Source organism: Lepidochelys kempii, chromosome 17, assembly GCF_965140285.1.
Source record: "Lepidochelys kempii isolate rLepKem1 chromosome 17, rLepKem1.hap1, whole genome shotgun sequence".
NCBI lineage: Eukaryota > Metazoa > Chordata > Testudines > Cheloniidae > Lepidochelys > Lepidochelys kempii.
The window spans coordinates 13,607,887-13,626,973 of NC_136396.1; positions in this window are offsets into that span (position 1 = coordinate 13,607,887).

Genomic DNA, 19,087 nt, shown 5'->3' on the forward strand with positions numbered 1-19,087 from the left:
ACTTTGGGTGCGCCGGCCATAATCACTGCAGAGACGCACAGTGCTCCATTCCTTCTCTCCCCCCTACAATGCAGCCAAGCATCTTAAACCCTGATCTGTCCTGAAAACTAACGGTCTTTTTGTTTGGCTACCAGGTTGGTCTGTTACATGTAATGCGTATTTTTAATTTGGTCTGATTAGAAAGTGATCATGATGGAACCATTCCTTCCTCTTCTTCTGCCTCCTCCTCCATCTACAGACAATGGATGTGTTCAGTGTCGGTCATGGATTTGCATTCCTCTTCCCCCACCCCACCCCACCCCACCTAAATCCACAATCTTTTCATCATCCATCTTTTCCCTGTTTCTGAGCAAGACAACTTTAGTTTTCAAAGCAACCATGCAATTTTTCTGCTTAGGTTTCAGGACATGGTGTGCGTGCACACCCCCCCCACCCCCCTTCATTTCTGTTCTACTGTGGCCAAAACTGGATCAATGGGTAGAATATTCTCCGAGAAGCATTCCTTCTCCCAGAAGGAGAGATTTACATACGGCATGGGACAGGAATGGACTTCAAAACCAAACCAAATCCTTGGAGAGTTCTAAACACATGCTTCTCGTCACTAGGGAACAGAGATAGAGTTAAAGGCTTTCTGCAAGGGACCCAGCAGATCTAGTCGACTAATGAGCATTGAGATCTTGATGCTGTAAATGTGGATGACAGTTTCACATCTCAGGGGCACGATGAAAGTGGCATCACTGGAACACAGCATCAACACTACTTATCACTGGGTGATGTTTATTAACAATTTGCAGTTATTGCCTGGAGGCTTAACACTTGCTTAATATTCCTAGTTGCCTGGTTGATGGACCATATTGGTGCCTTTTGAAAGTTAGAAACCAACATTCCACATGGAGAGCAACCGAAGCCGGAGACAAGCATTAACTTATGGTCTGTCCCACCCCCCCCCCCGTTCACTTCCTGGGGAGCTGGATCAGATCACTGGGGCCAAATCCCAAGACCCTTCCCTCGGGCACAAAACTCCCATTGACATCAGTGCGAGTTTTGCCTGAGAAAACTTGGCTCCGGGTACATTAACAGATCAACATGGGTGTGTTGATCAGTATCGTAATAGTAAATGAAAGTCACCAGCGTTTGGCAAGTCTCACTTACTTTAATCATCCCCATGCCCTGAAAACAATGCATGGATTTCAGTAGGTGTTTGTGTTTAATGTTTTAGTTTATACAAAAAACAGGATTGTAATTTCATATTGTTCAGCCTAAATATTAAATTGATACTACTAGATTGTTATTAGGTTACATAAAAGGACTCAAAAACATGTTCCTGTTCTTAGTCAGTTACTCAGAATAAGAGAACTCCAAAGCCATGTGATGCTTGATTCATAAATAGGAATTAGATTTTGAAAACTGATCCTTGACCACAGTTAAAAAGCTCTGTTCTCATTCCCCGCGTGGAGGGGAGCCTGGCATGCATCAGGAGTGGGATAAATCCCGCCCTCCAAAATACAGGCACGCAGTACTGCATGTTTAGTAATATTAACTACTGCACGTGGGCATGTCTTGCATATCGGTAACTCACTCCGCATCTTGCATAGCGACACTACAAGTTCCATGGGAATTTCAGGGGGTGCTCCACATTGCCTTTTCATACCAAATGGCAATCGCAAAGGCAACCTTGGCTATACAAGATGTGCACAGTGTCACAGAAACATGCAACAGTTTCTTAAAGAGAACACAGCCCAATTTCATTAGTGTTGGTCAAACAGTATTCAAGCCAAGAACTGATAAACTTAGCCTGCCTTTTGGTTCATGCATCATTCCCAGATTCTGAAAATACACTTGTATCTAAGGGCTTGTCTAGGTGGAGGGTTGCACTGGTTTGTCTAACTGTGTGAAATTCAACAGATTGATTTAAACTGGTGGAAAACCTCTGAGTGGACACACTTATTTCAGTTTAAGTGTAGTATTCTGGTTTAGCTAAACCAAACTAAAACAATGAGTGTGTGTCCACACATTTGGATTGCATCAGTTTGATCAAACCAGTGCAAGTCTGCATGTAGAAAAGCCCTACGGTTTTGCTACTGATTGGACGGTTCTTATGTCAGTTGGTGAATGGACAGCCACAGGCATCCGCAGTGTGGGACTGATCATATGGATGTTAATGCTTCCTATTGGAAGGACAAACTTTTTAAAAACAGGTGACTACTGAACAACAAGAAAGAGCCCATCTGATAATAATTGGAGAGGCATTTGGTATTTGCCAATATTACTGCGGACATGGACCAAATCTGGAAATTCATGAGCAGTTCAGCGTATGAGCCTCCCAAAAAGCGGAATAGGAGGTTGCTGGTTTGTTAGTTACAGTGCCAGCTTGCCAAACCTGTATCGAGCTGGGTAAGAATCCCTGTAAGGAGGATTCTGGCTCGGTCTTACGAGATCCGAGATGAAATTTTCGGCTGGTTCAGGAATCTTTTTCATCCTGATGCTTTACATTTAAAAAGGTAGATCCTGGTTTTCAAAAGATGTGGAGCACCTGGTCACTTCAGTTGGAATTCTGGGCACTCGGCACCTCTGAAAATCTTTTGAGGCTTTCGTAGGGGTTTATTTATGGTACAGTCTTGGATCAATAAGCAAGAGGGCTTTCTGTTTCTTTAACCTTTTCCCCTACGGGATCAGAGAATCTCTGGGCAGCCTCAAGTTGAAGTGGTGGATGAATGAAGCTGCAGCTAGGGAATAAGCGAGTGGGTCAAAAACAACATCAGAAGTAGCAATTTACATAATCGTCAGCTGAGCAAATTGAACATGATAGGCTCACGCTGTCCAACTAGCAAAGTTACAAAAGCACCAGAATTGACCTTCATATAGCTTATACCTTTAACCACTGCCAAAGGAGAATCTGAAGTCAGATCCAGTATCTGTGTGGACTGAGAGGAAGTTACAAAATGTTACCATGCAGCATAACTGGGAACAATTGTCTGCTACCGAGTTGGTACTCACACCATTGTTAAGGTTACAGCAAGATTTTCCACAAGAGAAGGGTTGCAGTAAATTAGGGTATGAATTAAATTACCAGTCAGGAAATAATGAGCCTTTTACCCAGCCATATCTTAGAAAATTGACTCTCTGGAATAGTTATCTTATGAAAATTAGCCACTAGTGTCTCACTTTCCTTTTTACTTCACTGTAGCTACACAATCCCAGGGTCAAAGAAAACTCTAAACCACACCCCAACACACACTGAAATGTTTCAAGTTGTCTAGGCTAAGACAGAGTTCAGCACCACAAATTTTATCCCCATCAAGAGTTGTGCATTGAGAATTCTGTCTGAACCCATTTATTAGCTCTGGTCTCTAATGCCACCTCCATGGCCCTGCTACCTAGCCTGCCTCATCAGCTCTGCACCCCACAGAATCTCCCCAAGAGCCTCTGATCTGGGGTGGCAGAATAGATGGGGACAGAACATGGAAAGAGTGTAGAACATGGAAGAGGATACTTTCTTCTCAGCCCACCTCTTACTCCTCCCACAAGATAACCCTAGTCTAAACTTGCTGAGGCCAGGGTTAAAGTTGTGATTTTGAGGGACTGGGTACAGGCAGTTCACATTGCGTATTCTAGGTGTGTACCTGCACACTGATGTTTAGATGTCTGAATTGATTGGTCAGGAAGTTGGTGTGGCTTTTACTGGCAATGTCCTTGAATTCTAGTGACTGTATCAAAAAGGTAATGCAATCACAACCTAAACTCCACATTAACCAAGGGGTTTAGATGGTTTCAAGAATATGTCATCATCCTAAGATTATCAGTCACAGCATCCTAGTGAGCTCTCAGCTGTCTATTTTATTGATCTGAATGAATGCAGAAAGCCCAGAACAAAGACTGTACAGTAATTAGAGAGAATCTTTCTGTGCTTAAAGTGTGTTTCTGGCTTCCTATGAAGAACTCAAAGCATGCCTGATGGAACTTGGCACAGGACTGTGAGCCCTATCCACAGTTCCAATCTTATAGATGAAATTCCATTTTGAAGTGCTCACATAATACAAGGAGCGTTATGCCAGTCTCTCTCCCTTATCCAGTCAAGATTTTATACTCAACTGCAACTTTTATGCACTTGTGTACACACACACACACTCTGCTGTCAAGAACTGTTGTTCCTCAGAAGCAAGAAATTAACAGTCCCAATTTAGCTGTAGGTCTGCGACAGGAGAAATGGTATTTTGATCATTCACAGAAAGGAGTTACAATTAATAAGAATGAGGCTCTCTACTTTACCACCAGATACAATGAATTATTGAGTTTCGGGTCTTAAAAAATTGGTCATCTTAAGTCTGACCAAGTGTCTTGATTCATATATATTCATGCTTAAATGGAGGAACAACACGTCTTATAGCAGCCATATCTTAGTGAAATAAGAGATTATACTCTAATTGATGTCAGGAAATCTAGTGGCAGAGCTGTCAGTTTCTAGGAAAGTAATGGGCTTCATTCTAAGAATTCACTTTCATCTCTAGTTTGGCTGCCACTTTCATGAGGCCTATCATTGATTCTTTTATTCACGTACATGAATTTTAACTTTCTGGGTCAAAGGCAACACTCCGATTTCTGGCAGAAATCTTTCCTATAAATCTCAGAAATATTCAGCATCTCTGAATGGACTTGCCAATTTAAGTCTGCAAATTCTAATGCGCTCTCATTTGGAAGGAAGAGGGGTAAGTTAAACCCTAGTATTCAGCTAAAATCCATGGCAACTTTGCTTGCAGTTGAACAGAATTGGGAATGCATGACTTCCCCTCCCTGCCCTATGGTCAGCTACACTGAAAATTCCCCTTTTTCGGGAAGTAACATGAGTGATTGTGGGGAAAGAGATAATGGGAAGAGTTGGAGTGGTGAGTTTCTTCTGAGCCATCCAAGGAGAGATTTGAAATACCAAGGTCATTCCAGGAAGATGCAGCAGCAACCAGAGATCATTATATTAGTGTCACATTTTTATTTGTTGAAAATTTTCTGACCAGCTCTACTCGTTCAGTAAAGTATTGTCAAAACATGCCATTGTCAAAAATGAACCGTTTCAGAAAGACACAGCTTTTGAAGAACTTTTCCAGCTACAGGGTGGACGTGAGAGCATAACCTGACCTTTTTGATCTGAAAACAGATGTTTCGACAATTGTTTCACAAAAACTTTCAGAACATTTCGGTTTAGTTCCAATGCAGAACAAACCCAGATTTTGAAGCCTTGAAAGTTTTCACAGGCTGGTATTGTTGGTTTTCTGTCCAGTCCTATTCAAGAGTGATCATTAACAGGATCCTAAAGAGAAGTCTGTCTTTGCTTTGTTATCACAAATAGCCAGCCCCAAGGGCTGTTCTTTCTTCTTTTAAACTGCATTCCTCTTAAAATGGACTCACATCTGCTAGTCCTGTGTCTGAAACAGCAAACCTTTCCTCACATGGCTCCTGTGACTAAATCCCTGACCCTGCGAACAATTATGCATGTGCTTCACTTTACTACTGTGATTAGCCCACTGATTTCAAAATTAGGCATGCTCAGGTTTGCAGAATTGGGGCCTAAAAGATCAGGACCCTCATATTGTACATCTGTTTTGATTTTACTTGTGAACAAGAGCTTCTATTTTCATATTCTTCCAGACTAACACACAGTATTAGCATTCCTGCCATCCTTGTCTAGACATGCCAAACTGTTCCTGTTTCATTCAGTGGCTCCTGTTCTCACAAATCCCATCAAACTACAGTAAACATATGGGGTGTGATTCTTCTCTCACATACATGGGTGAAATCAAGAGTAAATCCATTGAAGTCAAGTGAGTGAGATCAGAATCAGCCACGCTGACATTCATTTTATTGTAGGACCTGAGTAATTGATGCCTACTGGCTCAGCCATATGAAATCCAACATTACTAGTTTAATTTATATACCTCAGTGTTGCATCAGTCATTATTTCTGCTCCATTTCTCATTCAGTTTTTTTTAAAAAAAAAGAGTCATTTTTGCTCATTAACTGAAGACATGGTATTTTAATTAAGAACAATCACCGTCCACACATTCAAAACCATAATGGTTAAAAAAAATTTAAAAAACCTTTGTACAAACCAATGTAAATATTAATATAAATGAACTTGGCATGCAACTTAAATTCTATGTTATTACAATGTTATCTGAGTGTATAAAGAAGTGTATAAAGAAAAACAGACTGCCATATGTACCGGCTGTTTCCTCTAACCAAACACCACTGTAAATATATAATGTGTATAAAAAGATTTTAATTTTACCATTATTTATGCAATAGAAATAAAGTTTTCGTTTCTTTTGATGAGGGATGAAATTTCTTTTTTGTTCTCATTTTGAAGCAGTCATTGATAGTCATTCATGCCCAAGAATGAGAAAGAAAGCAAGATTTGCATAAAATATACAGACTGAGACCCTTTCTTTCTTCTGAGGAATACATGAAGATTAAAAAAAGATTTGTTTTTGGCTTTGAAAATAGATTTACATATTATAAAGCTTGTTATTACAAACAGTGCTTTGGGCTGAATACTGGCACTGTCAGTTTAATGCTAGGATCGAGATAAGCAGCATGCAACATTACATAGAGCTTAGTAGGGTACTAAGAGACGGAGCTCAACTCCCTTTGTAGAGGTCAGAAATAATTTCCCTGCCATCAGTAGTGTTAGTGATGCAAGCAAATGGACAATGAGGCCCCGACTTTGTTGCACTGCAGTACTTTCCTGAACACTTAATGGCCTGATCTGACGCCTACCAAAATCAATGGAATGACTACCGCTGAATTCAGTGCAGGTCCAGATCAGATCATTACTGTGCAAGAATGTATGTACTAGCAGTAAGAACAGAGAGCGTACCTGAGACATCAGTTCTGCTCCTGACTCTGCCGCTACATAGGCTTCAATACCGAAAGCCGCACCAGGCAGGAAAACCCTGGTATTCTGGAGGGGGCCACTGACTCCAGCAAAGTTCTATGCAGCCATTGAGCAGCTTGTAGGAATGGAGCTTTGGTGCATGAAGTCACGTAACCTGCTCTTCATTTTACTCTGATCAGTTTTACAGATCTTCTTCTTCACCTACCTCCCGACTCACATCTACAGTGTGCTTCGAGATCTTTGGATGAAGGGCCGTATAGAAGTGTTTAATATCCCCAGAGCTATTAGAACAGTGTTCAAGTTAACTCTTGACCAGAGACAGATCAGAAAGTCTGAAATGAGACTACAGCTATCTGGAGTGACACCTGACTGCTTGATTTGTGCCGTCAAAATTAGAATTTGACAAGTTTCTGAAGTTGCTTACCCACGTCTTCTGACAAACAACAACAGGTGGGAAAACTTCAAGAAAGTTGCAGAATTAGTCTCTCTCCGACTCAGGTTCATATATTTATTACACAACTATTTGGACAAAAGTCTGCTGTTTCAGATGATGTTCCTTAAACTTGGAAGGTTCATCAGTTTTACCATGAATGATTATCCATCCACTAATTCATTTTACTTTTGTTTGTTGGATGACCAAAACTTTATAAACACAACCACCATTTGGTTTGCCTATTACACTACACAAATAGCAAATCTCAATATGAATAGAACTTAGTTAGAGATGACACTTCCACATACCCATGTATACTCTGTCCATCACCCCCCTCTTCCTCCACCTGATTTACATCTATAGCATTCATTTGCTAATGCTAATCCAGATGTAGTATTTTTTTATTTTTTGATAAAGGCTAGTTAATACTGGAAAGTTTTCTTTGTTGTATTAAGTGCAGTTTCAAGTCCTCCATTTTAAATTGGCTCTTTGTTTCTTACTCTTGATAAGGTTTTTAATTAAAATGTTTTTGATTTACCTTCCATATCTTTTTCCAATTATTCTTCCACCCACAGAAGTTATCAAAACATTTGTAATTTTCTAAGCAAGTAATTACAGGAGATGTTGAGCACAGCTTCTATACATTATTGTTGTTGAACAGTTTTCATTAGCCTTCTTATTTTCACTTGCTCAGAACTTTCTGCAGCATCTCCCCTTTGGACTGAACGTTTCTCACACTCACCCAAATGTGGTGTGTGCACGTGCGCTGGACTCAGAACAAATTCCCTCCAGTTATTTGAGTTAGAAAATGTATGTGTAGGGGGAAAAAATACCATTAGTCATTTGAACAGGCTACAACAAAAAAAGTTTGAAAGAGGAAATCTGGAATCAAAATGAAACTCCTCTAGGAGTGGTGCATGGGATTGTCTGCGGTTTAAATTAGATGTATTAATTTACTATCAATTTGCGACATACCAAACGCACCTTTACAACATAGCAGAGAATAATACTTCTGTTCAAATCCTTTTCCCACTAAAATAAATAGCAAGACTCCGGTTGCCTTCAACAGGATGCAGATTTGGTCTTTACAGTTTATCACAAGTGGTACCCAGATATTTAGGCAGAACTCGAGCCAAATTTTACATTCTCCAGTGAATCAGTGTTCTGTTGCCACAGTTGGAATAACCACTGTTAGGAAACATCCAGGCAGTCACAGCGTTAAGACCATTTATTTATGGATTTCTACTAAAATATTCGAGTTTACTCATTCAAGAATGGCTAAAAATGCTGTATGTCCTATTTAATCCCTAGTATTATACCAGATTTACAATGAACATCATAATACTGGCCTGGGGAGGTGGGGGTGGTTATTGTAGTGCAATATGATAAATCCAACCTAAACTGGAACACAGCACTGGGAAATATACTCTACAATGTCAATTTATTGGTAATTATGCATAGTCAGCCTTTTCAGCCTTAGTGCTGGGGCCAAACTAGAATAAATGCCTCTTAACCCCAATAGCTATTTAGACTGCTACTTGTCCATCACGAGTGGCTTTGAAAATACATACTCAAAATACATCTCATGTATAATGAATGAAAGCGGAGATCATTTGAGCCTATCTTTACAAGTGGCTATAAAGAAGACTAATAATAAATAGCTATATTACCATTTAGATGGATGTGGAACAAAAATCCCGCAGCCACTTATTACCCCCCCCCAAAAAAAGGGTATTCATTCAGTTAAATCCCCCCAAATCTGGTAAAGTAGCTCCAAGGAAAGGAAAATGCACAATTAATTGAAAATGTCGTTGTCCTTTAACTGACCACACAGCAAGTCAGTATTGCAACATTTATAATCGCTGCATCCATTAACTTGCTCACTTGACAACAGCAACTAAGGAAGAAAAGTAATCTTGCCATGATAAAACATTTCGTACGCCAACGGAGATGCTACAGTTTTTCGCTAACAGCACAGGATAAGAACAGTTGGCAAATTTTAAGATGTTCGCCATTAGCAGATCACATTCACTTTTTAAAAACAGAAGCTTATTAATAGAATGGGAGAGTTGAAAGTAAACAAAAAGATAGCAGGAAAAATCTTTAGTATTCCAAATATTTACAAGATGCGTGTATAGCCTTAAAAACCACAAGTATATTTTGTAATTACATGGCTGGCAACTGCTACTGCTGAGCAGCCTGCAGACAGTAACTCCAGAGTTCATCTCTGAGCATCAACACCGACTCTCGCTCTGTGGCTGTGGGTAAATCACTTAAAAATCTCTGTCTCGGGGATTTTTCAAGGATTAAATTTCTATGGGCCATATTCGTTCCTAGCCTAAGTGAGATTCGACTCCTTAGGCAAAAATCCTACAGATCACAGAACAGGAAGCCCATGAGTTTTGGCGCGCTCAGAAAGGAGACTGCGCAGTACGGCTACAGGAAAACAAGGTAAGTAATTGCTAATGAGCCACCTCCTGATGAGTCTAAAAAAGCTTGTGCCCTTGTACGCACTATGTCACGTGCCAGCCTGCAAAAGCATTTTTACAGTTAGGCTGCAAAACTCCCAAAAATAAGGATATATAATGGAAAGGCTGAGAGACCCTTAACTATAGTGGTATGAACTGTACTACTATAATAAGGGTAATCACTGCACGTTACATGGAACGGCTCTCAAGTGATTGCTGTTTGCAGAGTCTGATTAAATATAAATTAAACTCATCTGCATGCTCAGCAAGAGACGTGAATGGAATTGCTAAGGCATCTCTCCCCATCAGCTCCACTCAGTACTGCTAAACGTTTGGCAAAGATCGTCTAATGACCAGGCATAACAGGACAGAGGGAGGCTGCTGTAGGAATTCTGGAATGATGCCAACAACCTGGGCATCTGCTTATTATCAGAATTAAAAAAAAAACATGTTCACATGCATAATGATGAGTTTAGATGGAGTATGAAGAAATTATTATTTTTGTTATTCCCATGTTTTTCATGGTGGTCCGAGTGTAACTTTTTGTACTTCCACTGCTGCATTGCTATCTAATTTTGTTTGCTTCAGGTCATGTGTGTATCTTTGTGATCCTGATTTCTTGCATAACCGATTCAGATTCATAGCTGTCCACACCCCTACCATAAAGTGAACAGATAAGCAATTCCTGCTCAGAGACCCAGTCCTGTACTTTCCTTGAAGTGCATCCCCAAACGTTCTATTCCTGTTTAGGAGGGAAGCAGCATCCACTCACAGTTTTATTTGGATGAAAAACAGCCATTTCCAAATCTGGAGCATCGTTTAGTAAAGAGCCGGGAATGGCACTGACAAAAATCGTTAATGGGTACAGTAGCAGGGAAGCAGCCTTCACATTCAACAGAACTATTAGTCATTAACCTGCTTTGCAGGAAAGCCTCATTGTAACTGCAACAGCTCCAAAAGTCTGAGCTACTTCGTGAAAAGTCTGAGAGAGTCCCTGATCCCAAATACTTTAAAGGCTATAAATTGATTTCAGAAACTGAATTTTACAAATTAAATAGACCATACAGTTTGTATTAACTGGGCAGACATCATAAGAACATACGCAGAGGGAGCATGTTTGGGAGAGAGAGTTTGGATTCTTGGCTTGTACAGTCAACTCTTCCAAAGATGTGTCATTTTTTCATTGGCACCCCCTTATGCCCCAAAAAACTCTAATCAACCAAACACTGAAACAAATCACCCTTAACGATAGAGGGAAATTAAATAATAATTGAGAAATCCCTCCCCTAGGCAGAGGTTTTACCCCAAAAAGGAAGACATGCCAGAGATTCTATGCAGTCCACTAGGGACTACTGTATCAATTTGATGTGGAAGACACTCAGATACTAAAATGATGGGTGGCAGTATAAAATCCTACAATAGACAGGACTTTAACCTCTCAGTTTAAGTTGATCACTTTGAAAAAATAGACCAAGCCTTACAAGCCTCACAGGGCTGTTGTGCAGACTGTAATTCAAGTGCTTTGGAGTTTGAAGAAGAAAGTCACTATAATACTAGTCTACCTGGGCTTGATTATTTTAATAAGTCATGGATAGTAGGCATAAGTGATTCCATTAAGCTGGGTCTGCCATATATATAGGGCCAAACCTTAAGTGTATACCGATATCCAATGCTAAAAGTACCCACATCTGTATGCCTTATTTTCCATGTACTATTACAATTGTAAATGCAATTACATATCTTAGGTACCTACACACATACAATTATTAAAGTCAGTGGGACCTTATAAGATCAGACTCTCAGATTCCCATCTTGATCTATCCTATGTCTGTTGGCCTAGTTACTTTGTGGGCTGGGGGGGGGGAAGGATTTTGTCCATCCATAATAATTTAGTGTCCCAGTGCACTAAAACTTTCTCTCTCTCTCACACACACACACACTTTCCTCATACAGCTCTAAGTCCAGTGTTCCTACCTTGATTTCATAGAATTCTTTCCCCATATTTTAAATTCACCTGAAAAAAATGCAACCACTATGCTTGATCTACTACCCCCTTCCCTGACTATCCCTTTCTCTATCAACTCAGATGCTACAACCACCCTCCTACCACTCAGGCCTGTCACCGGGGCAGTTACTTTTGACCTCATTCGCTCATTTGACCCACTTGGTCAGGCCATTGCTAAATCTTTCTGCTTTTCTCTTTCACAATCTCTCTAAAATCCGGACTTTCCCCTCCTCATCATTTCACATCTTGAATACGGCAACTGCCTTGGTTCTGGCTTTGCTCCATTCATCAAAAGTGCAGCTGCTGAGCTAAGGTGGTGATCATCTTCACAGCGTAACAGCCCCCACCCACCACGAGCTTCCTCCTTCACTCCCACATCAACCACAAACTTCTTGGTTTCACCTTTCAGGGACTGAACAGTTCAGCTCCACTCGATCTAGCTGGTCTATAACCTAATGCAGTGCTGATCCATGCCTTGGCTTCATCAGCAAGCTTCTGCCTTAAACATCTCCCTGCTTTTTCAGACATTTTCTTCTTACACATGGGAAAAGCACGGATAACATCCAAAGAGTCTCTGTCTTAACCTCCTTAAGACACCTGTGGTGGGATGTGGGGTTGCCACCTCCAAGATGCAGAAAAACTGGTCGGTGGCCACCCCCCTGCCACTAAGAAAAGGGGTCCTAGTGTCGACTAAAACTTTTCAATAATTAGCTGTAGAGAACCATTTAAAAAATGGAACAGTCTGTGTATGAAAGGTTAGTTTATCACTTCCTTACCTTACCCTACTATGGTGCTGCAATGCAGGCTAACTGAATGTAAATTGTAGACATATCCCAAGGGGGGGGAGGGAACCTGGCACATTAAAATCTTTTAACCAGCAAGGTGGCATAAAAACTGGCAAGCTGAGAATCCTATGCAATCTGTAGCCTGATGATCATGGCTAGCCAGGTTCTCTTTCTAAACCCTACCTCTGGCCCAAGGTTAAACCAAAGTTTAAAAAAAAAATCCTACAAAAACACCACCACTCTCAAAACAAAAAACTACTGCTACCCAGAAGTATCAATTCCTCACCGTAGTCATTTGCTTGAATGGCTTATCCTTCCCTCCTGCTCTTTTTGCCTGTGCCTTTACATGGTACACCTTCTGAGGCAGAGATTCCTTTCTATATTTGTACAGTATCCCAGCACAATGGGGTCTCAATCCCAAAGAAAGCTTCAGGGTGCTACCGTAGTATACTATATTTACAACACCCCCTAGTACACCTGTTCCTCCTAACTGCCAGTGACCTAAAGTAATCAAAGCTGGCATAGTACCTCAGTATGATCCAATCATCAATGTATTGATATTGTCTACCAAAAATACTTTGCCCTGTACACCTCAAAGCACTTACAGCTCTCTCTCTCACACCTAGACTCTCTTTGCTTAATGGTACTAATGGGTCACATGAGAGAGGATATAAAGACCAGCTATAATTATAAAGAACTGCTACAGATTCTTATGGGTTTTGCTTTAAATCCCTGGGAGTAAACCAGTCATTCAATCCTATTCAAATCCAGAACACCCCTTTTAGCAAATTACAACAATGCTCCTCAGTACCACAATTACATAAAAGAGTAAATTTCAACTACAGAATCATTTGTATACTATTCAATAGTACTTTTTATTGGAAAGGGTATGTGATTTCTGTCAAAATGTGAAATCCATATGAAGAGTTTACTGGACTGAATTTCATGATCACTGAGATTAGTGGATAGAACAGAGTTTGCATGTATGCATATGCATGTCTGACTACAGAGGCTTAAGTTAAAATGGAAGGCACAAAATAAGAATTTAAGGATCCATTGCATTTATAAGTGAAAAAAGTACACGTTCTGTCAAAAAGTATGGCATCTCCCCAAGCTAATAAAGCCAGAGGCAACTTCAAATGTTATGGACTGATATTTAGTTTAGTTTTTACTTTAGCTGAAAACCTTTGGAGTGCCTGTTTGCTACAAAAGTGTACCAAATCTTCCCTTTCCTGGTTTCGGATTTGTAAAGAGGGGCAAAGCATTAGAACAGTAGAACCCCAGAGTTACAAACTGACCGGTCAACCATGCACTTCATTTGGAACCAGAAGTAAAATTTTAAAAAAATAAATAAATAAAGATTTGACACAGTTAGAAAACTGTTTCTGTTCTTGTTCATTTAAATTGAGATGATTAAAAGCAGCATTTTTCTTCTACAGAGTAAAGTTTCAAAGCTGTATTAAGTCAATGTTCAGCTGTAAAATTTTGCAAAAACAACCATAATTGCTTTGTTTAGAGTTACAAACAGCCTCCATTCCCAAGTGGTTTGTGACTCTGAGGTTCTACTGTACATTAAAGGTAAAAAGGAACTATAAACTACAGCAAAATAATCCATCTTTATTTCAGATAAATAACCTCTTGATACGCCTTGCACAGTAAGTATTCATTAGACACTTTGAATGCAACAATTGCGTACACATGATGGCTTGTCAATAGCAATTATAATTAGCTGCATTTATTTACATAATTGCAAATCTCTATGTTGTTAAAGATCATTCTTAAACACTTATCACTTCAGGATTTCTTTAGACTCCACTGGTCTACAAGTTGTGCATGCAGTAAAGTGGTCCCTGAAAATTAAAGTGGATTTGTTTTTATAACAAAAGTTTAAAGCTTAAGAGATATTCGGTGGTCTTATAGACTCGCAATGAAGTGGGACAAAGCTATATCAAAAGGTGAACAACTATAAACGCAAGGGACTAACAGAAGGCATCCATCACCTTGGTAACTAAGCAATACAACTACATTTAAAGGCTAGAGAGATGGATTGGTTACTGACTGGTGTAGAGGAAAAAAAAAGCTTTTTCCTGTCTATAGTCAATCTGCGACTTTCCACCCACTGGATTAAAATACTTTTGTTAGATTATTTGTTATCTTTCACGTTGTCGCTAAATTCCACATTTGATTACACCCATTCTACCTCAGTGGGTTTAAATGAGAGAAAGATTTTGCCCACTACAATTTCCTAATCATAGCGTCTAGGGTGTCCAGTTAAGATACATAATCTCTAACAGAGCATTTACAGGGTTAAAACAAGTCACAAAACCACAACAGTTTAGGAGAAGGATGCTGGAGGAGTTTAGAGAATTCAGAAGTTCTGAAATTTAACCCTTCTGGTGCCATGCCCAAGGCAGCCTTTGATTAGCACTGTCACAAATACCATCTATCAAAAGCACCTACAAGGATGTACTGGGTAAGTGGTACTTTACTAGATGTCCAGTTGCATCTTGCCTATTTATTAAGATGCATTGGTCAAATGCTTATTTCACTCTAATATAATCAATGCCATTGAAAAAAATATCACCACAAATTAGAAACTAAGCCTTGGTGTTTTTAATTTCTTTAGACTGCAGGAGGAAGTTTCTTTAATAGATATCAATGGTACAGAAAGCTCTAACATTGACTAGCAGTTGCGGGGTATGCACACCCCGTCCCCTTTGGGGTCATGTCGGGGTTGTGATACTACTGCGGTTACAGTCTACCCGACTATCCCTAGCCTGAGAGCAGTTTGGCTCCATGACCGGAGTCTGTATGGCTGACCTGGGAATCAGGGCTGTATGGACTCATGGTCAAAGCCAAGATGGCTGCCCTCAGGGATCCAGGCTGTGCAGCTTAACAACTAGAGCCAGTAAGACTGCCCTGGGGATCAGGGCTGTGCGGTTCAATGGCCAGAACAAGGGGCCGCCATCTGGGGGGCGGGGCGGCCAGCGTAGGGGAACCCGGTCCCTCCCTTCTTCACTGGGTCCCGGCTCAGGGCCTTGTTAGTGATGAGTGTGGTCATCATGCAGTCAGCGTGGATCCTATGGCTACATGCTGACCTTCCTCGGGTGGGAGATACCACTCACGCCGCCTCTCTGAGCCACTTCCTACCATGTCTCCTGAAGCAGAGGTCTGTATGTTGTCAGGGTCTCCAAGCCCCTTGTTGTACGTAGGTCCCTGGGATTCTGACTCCAGTTGGCTGGCCATAGGCAACAGGCCTCTAGTCTGGTCTTTGAGTTCTCTGGTTCCCACAGTCAAGTGCTGAAGCAACTTCTGGGCAGGAGCCTCCACCAAGCGTCCTCCCTCCTCGGTGGTCAGCTTAGAATGAGCTGGGCTGCTCCCTTTTAATACTGAGGCAGCAGTTGGAGCATGCCCAGCATGGTCTTAGGGGTGGGACTTCCGCCGCCCATTGTTGGGTTAACCCTTTCTTGCCTAGTGTGGGGTATGCACACCCCGTCACACTAGACTATATAAATTGTTAACCCATGTTTATACAAGCAACAGCGCTTAGGTAAATTTCTTAATGTAACAACAGCTCAAGGTTCCCTGTGCCAGAGATCCATGTAAACTTTGCCCCAGCATGTGGGCTGGTATGTTGATTTAGGATGGTATGATAGTAAACAAGTTCTCAAAGGCTGGTTGGACTAAATAGTAGCATTTGGATTCCAGTTCCTTAAAGTTTGGGCATCTTGGTTCTCACTGACCCTACTTATCTTCCATTACTTTCAGGTCATGTTTGTTTCAAATGCTGATGTCTGAGATTTAAATACACTATTGACCTAAAACTCCCCCGATGTCAGAGGGAATCATAGAATATCAGGGTTGGAAGGGACCTCAGGAGGTCATCTAGTCCAACCCCCTGCTCAAAAGCAGGACCAATCCCCAATTAAATCATCCCAGCCAGGGCTTTATCAAGCCTGACCTTAAAAACTTCTAAGGAAGGAGATTCCACCACCTCCCTAGGCAACGCATTCCAGTGTTTCACCACCCTCCTAGTGAAAAAGTTTTTCCTAATATCCAACCTAAACCTCCCCCACTGCAACTTGAGACCATTACTCCTTGTCCTGTCCTCTTCTACCACTGAGAATAGTCTAGAACCATCCTCTCTGGAACCACGTCTCAGGTAGTTGAAAGCAGCTATCAAATCCCCCCTCATTCTTCTCTTCCGCAGACTAAACAATCCCAGTTCCCTCAGCCTCTCCTCATAAGTCATGTGTTCCAGACCCCTAATCACTTTTGTTGCCCTTCGCTGGACTCTCTCCAATTTATCCACATCCTTCTTGTAGTGTGGGGCCCAAAACTGGACACAGTACTCCAGATGAGGCCTCACCAATGTCGAATAGAGGGGGACGATCATGTCCCTCGATCTGCTCACTATGCCCCTACTTATACATCCCAAAATGCCATTGGCCTTCTTGGCAACAAAGGCACACTGCTGACTCATATCCAGCTTCTTGTCCACTGTCACCCCTAGGTCCTTTTCCGCAGAACTGCTGCCTAGCCATTCGATCCCTAGTCTGTACCTGTGCATTGGGTTCTTCCGTCCTAAGTGCAGGACCCTGCACTTATCCTTATTGAACCTCATCAGATTTCTTTTGGCCCAATCCTCCAATTTGTCTAGGTCCCTCTGTATCCTATCCCTGCCCTCCAGCGTATCTACCACTCCTCCCAGTTTAGTATCATCCGCAAATTTGCTGAGAGTGCAATCCACACCATCCTCCAGATCATTTATGAAGATATTGAACAAAACTGGCCCCAGGACCGACCCCTGGGGCACTCCACTTGACACCGGCTGCCAAGTAGACATGGAGCCATTGATCACTACCTGGTGAGCCTGACAATCTAGCCAACTTTCTACCCACCTTATAGTGCATTCATCCAGCCCGTACTTCTTTAACTTGCTGACAAGAATACTGTGGGAGACCGTGTCAAAAGCTTTGCTAAAGTCAACAAACAATATATCCACTGCTTTCCCTTCATCCACAGAACCAGTAATCTCATCACAGAAGGCGATTAGATTAGTGAGGCATGACCTTCCCTTGGTGAATCCATGCTGACTGTTCCTGATCACTTTCCTCTCATGTAAGTGCTTCAGGATTGATTCTTTGAAGACCTGCTCCATGATTTTTCCGGGGACTGAAGTGAGGCTGACTGGCCTGTAGTTCCCAGGATCCTCCTTCTTCCCTTTTTTAAAGATTGGCACTACATTAGCCTTTTTCCAGTCATCCGGGACTTCCCCCATTCGCCACGAGTTTTCAAAGATAATGGCCAATGGCTCTGCAATCACAGCCGCCAGTTCCTTTAGCACTCTCGTATGCAACTCGTCCGGCCCCATGGACTTGTGCACGTCCAGCTTGTCTAAATAGTCCCTAACCACCTCTTTCTCCACAGAGGGCTGGCCATCTATTCCCCATGTTGTGATGCCCAGCGCAGCAGTCTGGGAGCTGACCTTGTTAGTGAAGACAGAGGCAAAAAAAGCATTGAGTACATTAGCTTTTTCCACATCCTCTGTCACTGGGTTGCCTCCCTCATTCATTAAGGGGCCCACACTTTCCTTGGCTTTCTTCTTGTTGCCAACATACCTGAAGAAACCCTTCTTGTTACTCTTGACATCTCTCGCTAGCTGCAGCTCCAGGTGCGATTTGGCCCTCCTGATTTCATTCCTACATGCCTGAGCAATATTTTTATACTCTTCCCTGGTCATATGTCCAATCTTCCACTTCTTGTAAGCTTCTTTTTTATGTTTAAGATCCGCTAGGATTTCACCGTTAAGCCAAGCTGGTCGCCTGCCATATTTACTATTCTTTCGACACATCGGGATGGTTTGTCCCTGTAACCTCAACAGGGATTTCTTGAAATACAGCCAGCTCTCCTGGACTCCTTTCCCCCTTCATGTTAGTCCCCCAGGGGATCCTACCCATCCGTTCCCTGAGGGAGTCGAAGTCTGCTTTCCTGAAGTCCAGGGTCCGTATCCTGCTGCTTACCTTTCTTCCCTGTGTCAGGATCCTGAACTCAACCAACTCATGGTCACTGCCTCCCAGATTCCCATCCACTTTTGCTTCCCCTACTAATTCTTCCCGGTTTGTGAGCAGCAGGTCAAGAAAAGCTCCCCCCTAGTTGGCTCCTCTAGCACTTGCACCAGGAAATTGTCCCCTACGCTTTCCAAAAACTTCCTGGATTGTCTATGCACCGCTGTATTGCTCTCCCAGCAGATATCAGGAAAATTGAAGTCACCCATGAGAACCAGGGCATGCGATCTAGTAGCTTCTGCGAGCTGCCGGAAGAAAGCCTCATCCACCTCATCCCCCTGGTCCGGTGGTCTATAGCAGACTCCCACCACTACATCACTCTTGTCGCTCACACTTCTAAACTTAATCCAGAGAGTTGATCTAAGGGATGAATGAAGAATTCAAGATTGTAATGGTCAGAGAAGCCAAAATCCAGATATATTTTTTTCCTTGCTAACCAGAA